Genomic DNA, 7,108 nt, shown 5'->3' with positions numbered 1-7,108 from the left:
GCCAGTGCCTTCTCCCACTTTTCTGTAGTGCGAGGTGAGTAGCTTTCGGTAGTCTTACAGGGCTCAAATGATCTCCTCATCCACTTGAAAACACCTGCCCAGGGCCTGGCTGTCGACAGCTTCTGAATGCATCCTTCTTCTCAGCCGCCCGGCAGAGCCGCGCTGGCCCCCGCAGGGTGAGTTGCCTTGTAGTGCTGTCTAGGGAGCTTCCGAGTGAGAGCAAGTGCGTGAAACTGTAGTTACACATGTGGACAGTGGAAGTCACTGGCCTCTAGAGCTGCTCGCACAAAGGACTAGGGCTCGTAAGGACACCTCCAAATACTGTCGTCATCAGCGCTGGCTTGGAAATACAGCCATTGAGAGAGAAACATACATTAGGTGAGGATTTCCATGGAAACACTTCAAGGAAGTCAGCCTTGAAGTCAGGTGCAGGTTCAGTTCCTGGCGCTCCCCAGCCTGAAGGGCACCGCCGTCCCGCAAGGCTGGAGCGGCATGCATCATCCCCGCCCTGCAGATGGGAGAGCCTGAGGTTTGGGAGGTTGGCGACCTGCCCAAGGACGTGTAGCTGGTAAGACTGAGGCCTCAGGTCTCCTTGCGGGGGGCGTGCCTGACTGTGAACTTGAAACTTGACCTCTGGTGCAAACGAGCAAGCACACACAGTCATGTCCAACTCTGCAACCCCATGGACTGCAGCCCGCCAGGCTCCTCTGTCCATGGGGATTCTCCAGGCAAGAATACTGGAGTGGGTTGCCATGCCCTCCTCCAGGGGATCTTCCCAACCCAGGGATCGAACCCCCATCTCCTGCGTCTCCTGTATGGCAGGCAGATTCTTTACCACTGAGCCATGGGGGAAGCCCTAGTCGCATATGGGTGGTCATCTCCCTGGGCCTCCTCGCTTGTTCCCATTCTCATCCCCACCACCTCTTTCTAGCTCCTCCCTAGTATGCCAGCCCCAGCAGCCCTTCATGCCCACCAGAACCTCCAGCCCGTTGGTGAGCTCATCTTCTCACAGCGCCTCACCCCTCGTGTTCCTGTCCACCTCCTTCCCAGGCTGTACCCCGTGCGCTGACGTGTTCTGGTCCGCCCTCCAGCTTCTCTGTCCAGCTTCCCTGCTGAGCCCTGCCCTCTGCTCCTGCACACAGGGCGCGGAGCCTGGCTGGCAGGGAGCAGCCGCCCTCTGGTTTCTAACACAGCTCGCTCCTGGTGAGGTCGGGGTCCGTCTGGCCACCTTCCTCGGTGATCAAGGCCCTGTGCTCTCCTGGATGACTTTTCCTCTGTCTTCATGGTGCTCTCCAGCCTCTGCCCCTCCCTGCCCCGTCCTCAAGGCCCAAAGAATAAGATTTGCCAAGGCCAAAGTAGGGCTTCCCTGGGGGCTCAGCGGGTAAAGAATCCACCTGCAGTGCAGGAGACCCGGGTTCAGTCCCTGGGTCAGGAAGATCCCCTGCCAAAGGGAATGGCAACCCACTCCAGTATTCTTGCCTGGAGAATCCCCATGGACTGAGGAACCTGGTGAGCTACAGTTCATGGGGTCTCAGAGTTGGAGGCGACTGAGGCCAAGGTAACCATCCTTGAATAAATCTGCATGACTGGGACAATAGTTTGACCTAAATAAAAGTTTAGGGAAAAAATGAAAACCAAATCTTTAAAATTCATATTTCCTGCCTCTTTCTTTCTCCCCTTACTACTCTGCCCCAAAGTCTTAACCTAAATGAGGAAGAACTCAGGAGTGGTGAAATGTGCGGAAGCCTGCTAGTGTGTCCTCAAGTGGGGGATTATGTTGCGGTGCACCAGGCCTTGACTTTGTGATACACACATAACATGGCCATCCACGGCGCGAATGAGTGCCTGTGTGTGTGTGTGTGTGTGTGTATGTGTGTACATGTGCACGTGCACATCACTGGCCCCAGAGTCAGGAGGCCTGGACTGTGTTCTCAGCTCCATCACCGGCGTGTGACAAATGCCCTCCCTTCTCTGGACTTCAGTATCCTGACGACAGGATGAGGTCTCCACGGTTCTGTTGCCCTGTGAGCACTCTAGATGGCTCATGACTAGGCTCCTGTAGATCCTTCCAGGGCCAAGAACAGCCTTTCATTACAAAGTTGGAGTGCAGAGGCCAAGAGATTGGGCAGGTCTTCAGAAGCACCCCAGCATCTTAGAGCTGGATGGGACCTTAGGAATCATATCCTGTTTCCATATGGGTCTCCGAGTTCTGTGAGGTCAACGGGAAGTCTTGTTAACAATGCAGATCTTTATCATTTTGCTGCTATCAAAATCAAATTGACCACATCTGATTCTTGGTCAGGGCCAAGGCCTAGGAACTGCATTTTATCAAGTTTCCCAGGTGATTCTCAGGCAGGTTGTCAGGACAGTAGTTGAAGACGCTCTGCTGTAGTCTGCATCCCTCATCGGATAGACGCCCTGAGCTGGGAGGGGATGTGCCCAGGAATAACAGCAGCTTCGTGTTCGTCCTGTGCCAGGGACAATGGAAACGCTTTACCAGCATCAACTCTTTTAAACTCCATGACACACTCAAGGAGATCCTGCGATCCTCCCCATCTACAGATGAGGAAAGGGACCCCCTTGGGAGGTCAAGGAACTTGCCCAGTTCCACCCAGCCAGGAGGTTGGGTCCCAAGGTTCCGGGTGAGTTACTGACCCCAAAACTAGGATCAGACCCAGCCCAGAATGCAGGGCTCATCTGCCAGGAGGTTGATGGGCTTCCAGAGACCAACCTGCTCCTGAAACAAAACTCACCTCTGCAGGGGCCCATCCCACCCTCTTCTCTTTAATTTCTTCTTTTTTCTAAGTGAATGAAACAGAAACATCAGAAAATACAAGAAGTGAAAAGGAAAAATATTTCCATCACCCAGAGGTGACAGTGATGTTGACAATGATGACAAATGTGACTCTAGTCCTGACCGCAACTGGTACCTGCTGGACAGCCCAGCCTTTGCTCTGCACTTCACATGCATTTTCTCATTAAGCCCCTTCAACACCCGAGGAAGCTGAGCACTGTTTACACCTGCATTTGTTTCCTCTGCAGTCAGATACAACAGAACTTAGACACATTGACATTTTAAAGATCTGTTTGTACCATACACTCTTCTTTTTGCCTTGTCACAAAACAAATTGTCATAAGCATCAGTTCAGTTCAGTCATTCAGTTGTGTCCGACTCTTCACAACCCCGTGGACTGCAGCACGCCTAGCTTCCCTGTCCCGTCACCAACTCCCGGAGCTTGCTCAAACTCATGTCCATCAAGTTGGTGATGCCATCCAACCATCTCATCCTCCGTCGTCCCCTTCTCCTGCCTTCAGTCTTTCCCAGCACCACGATCTTTTCCAATGAGTCATAAGTATCATTCCTTGTCAAAAAATGTGTTGACCCCAGCACTCTGAGTCCCCATCTCATATCACACCCACTGCGGTTTGAGGCTGTTTGTGAAGGGTCCTGGGCAGAAGGCAGGTGCTCCACATAAAAAGCTCACTCTTCCATGCAGTTACAAGGAAATCTACAGGCCACCCAGGCTGTTTCATGTCAGGTTTGCTTCTGACCACCAGGTGGCGGTATAGCCCCTCAGAATAAGCTGAGACTGCTGCTGGGGGAACCTCAAACGCTAAGGCTGCCCCCAGAGACTGCCAGGGCCACTTGCACCCACCTGAGTCCCTCCCCCAGCCTCCCAACCCACACCACGTGGGAGCCTGTTGGTGACCTAACATTCTCCTTCCCCAGTTTGGAGGGATGTGTCCTAGAAAGGGGAGTCATTTGCTCATTTATTTTTCAACCTTGCAGAGTGCTAACAATGTCCCCTGACTCCAGGGTTCAAGCTTTAAGAGGAGACGTTACGGTTCACTGGGTTCTCAGTCTCCTCTGTACAAATGGGCTCTAAAAATAGCTGAGACTCACAGGTGACCTGTGAAAACCCGATCCTGTGTAAAGGAAGCCAGACACAGAAGATCATATGTCTTGCATGGTTCCATTTATATGAAATCCCCAGAATAGGCGAATTCATAGAGAAAGAAAGCAGGTGAGCAGTTGCCAGGGCCTGGGGGAGGGTGGGATGGGAAGTGACTGCCAATGAGTCTGGGGTTCCCACCGGGGATGATGAAAAGATTCTAGAACTAGATAGTGGTCGTTAAGGGCTGAATTGTGTCTCCCTCCCCCCAAAATAAGACTGTAAGTCTGGGACCTGATCCCACAGAACCATGTCCTTAGAAGAAGGGACCCCAGAGGTGATCAGGAGGTGGGGACCAGGCTCCCCTGGCTCCTAAGGGGTGGCCTCAGTGAGCTCACCTGCAGGATCCCTGGACACGTGAATCGGACGCTGACACTGCCTGCCCTCCTCCTTCTGCCTTCAGGACAAAAGAATCCTGTGTCCTGAGCCCCAGAGCCGGCCTCACCATCTCCTGAGAACCCTCTAAGCCGCCTGGGCCTGGCCCATGATGTGCTGACAGAGAAAGGAATTGTGAAAATCCCGTCTCTCTCACAAAACCCTGGCTTTTGAATCTATTGTCTGGCTGCAGAATTCATTCTGCATGCCAGAGTCAAAACACGACCTGGAGCTTTTTCTCTTCACTTCCTCTGTGACATTCCTAACCCCACCCCATCCCCATCCCCACTCTAGGCAGATGTATGTTTTTGATCATCAGGGAGGAAGTTCTCAGAGGCGAAAGAGAAACAAAATGAATAATTTTCCGAATAATATCTTTTAAACATACATGATGCAAAAGTATAAACGTGATTCAGTCTGGGGCCAACAGCAATGCAAAATAATTGTTGTCTATAGACAGACCCTCTCCTGTCCGGCAGAGGTCCAGCTGGCTTCTCCCCTGACGTAAGAAGCCAGTCTTGCCTCCATTTCATTTCAATATTCCTGACCTGAAAATATGTCTGTTCTTTGGATTCTCTGTTGAACCAGTAGGACATCTGCCCAGCTCCCTCCCTGATTAACGTGTTAAATAAAATCTTCAACACGTATTCATTCTCACCTCTCTGTGAGAGGTGTGATTTTTTTCCTTTTTTTTGGAAAATTATTTCTGACAGACTTCAGAAAGAAAAGGTTGGTCCAGACATAGACAAAATTTTCTCTTGTTTATTTTGTGCCTGAATTTGGTAGATTTCCAAGCCTAGAGTGTATTAGTTTGCCAGAGCTGCCAAAACACGGTACTGCAGACTGGGCACTCAAACAACAGAAATTGATTTTCTCCCGGTTCTAGAGGCTGGGAGGCTGAGATCAAGGGCTTGGTGGGGTTGGTCCCTTCTGAGGCCTCTCCCCTTGGCTTGTAGATGGCCATCTTCTCCCTGGGTCCTCACAAGATCACTCTTCTGTGCTTATCTTTTCCTGATCGCCTCTTCCCATAAGGACACCAGTCCTGTTGGATCAAGGCCCACCCATATGACCTCATTTTACCTTAATCTCCTGTTTAAAAGCCCTGCCTCCAAATACAGTCACATTCTGAAGTCCTAGAGGTTAGAACTTCAACATGGATTTGGAGAAGAGGGGATCGTAATTCAGCCCATAACATAGAGCAAGAAACAGGACAGGTTGGAGTTCATGGCATGGAGGGGTGGCCGGGAATCGTGCTGGGTGACGCAGCAGAGGGAGCTGTGCCCTTGCCCCCAGGGGCTGCAGACAGAAGAGTGCTGAGGTACCCACTCCATTCGTCTGCCTGTGATTCCCAGAGACCACAGCAGCAAGGCCAGTGCCAGACCGGTGCTACTTCTAAAGGAGGTGGGTCGTTTTACTTTTGGTCCCTGAGATTCTCCAGTTCCTGGGTGATTTTATCAGGGTCCTTGGCTGTAGACTGCCTGACCCTTCAACTGTAGGAAAAAGAAATGGGACTTATGGGCTTTGAGGACTGACGCTGCTTCCTGCCCGCTGACCTGCTGGAGCTGGTTTGGCTTCAGGGTTTCAAGCAGTCTTGGCCACGAGATCTTTAATCCATCACATGGCAGGTGGATGCCCAACCCACAGAGCGGAAGAAACCGAAACACTTTGATTCATGCAGGGTGGAGCCAGAACCCTGTATGCTCAGTGCCTCATCCTTCTATGCCCCACCAGCCTTGACCCTGAGGGGGCTCCCTGAGATCCCCAGGGACTCCAAGAAGCACACTGTGCAAACTCCTGCCCTTGGGGACACTGCTGGGCGTGTCACCACATTTCCTGCCACCTGAGCTCTGCAAATCAACACAGTGTAGTTCCATTATCTCATTAGTTATTAAGACTTGCCTTGCTTCAAGAAGACTATAGAAATACAAATAAATTTCTAAAATATCCAAGGAGACTGAGACAAAGGGAAAATAGAGGCAGGGGATATGTGTATATATGTTACATACATAGAAGTGTATACCATATAGCATAGAATGTATAACATGTAGTGAATAATGTATATATGTAATATAACAGATAATGTATAATGTTAATAGGTGCTATGAACTGAATGTTCATGAAAGTGAAAAGTGAAAGTCACTCAGTTGTGTCCAAGTCTTAACAACCCCAAGGACTATACAGTCCATGGAATTCTCCAGGCCAGGATACTAGAGTGGGTAGCCTTTCCTTTCTCCAGGGGATCTTCCCAACCCAGGGATCAAACCCAGGTCTCCTGCCTTGCAGGCAGATTCTTTACCAGCTGAGCCACAAAGTCCCCCTTCCCAGTTCATATAATGAAGCCCTGACGCCTAATGTGGTTGTATCTGGGGATGGGGCCTCTAATGAGTTGATTAAGGCTGAATAAGGTCACAGGGGAGGGGCCCTCATCCAATGGGATTAGCGGCCTCATGAGAGAAGAGACACCAGAGAGCTCTCATCCATGAAAGGCCATGTGAGGACACATCAAGAAGACAGCCACATCCACCAAAATTCTTACGCTGAAGTCCTGACCCCAGGACCTCATATGTGACCCTCTTTGGAAATACGGTCATTCAGACATAATCAGTCGATTTAAATCAGATCATACTGGTGTCAGGTGGGCCCTAATCCAATGTGACTGGTATCCTTATAAAAGGAGAAATTTGGAAACAGACACACAGGAAGAGTGCCATGTGAAGATTACAGTTCTTTTCTTTTTTTTTTTAGTATTTATTTATCCATTTGGCTGTGCCACATCTTAC

Source organism: Bos indicus, chromosome 6 (assembly GCF_029378745.1).
Source record: "Bos indicus isolate NIAB-ARS_2022 breed Sahiwal x Tharparkar chromosome 6, NIAB-ARS_B.indTharparkar_mat_pri_1.0, whole genome shotgun sequence".
Lineage (NCBI taxonomy): Eukaryota > Metazoa > Chordata > Mammalia > Artiodactyla > Bovidae > Bos > Bos indicus.
The sequence above is the reverse complement of the archived record's forward strand: the minus strand, read 5'-3'. Positions refer to the sequence as shown.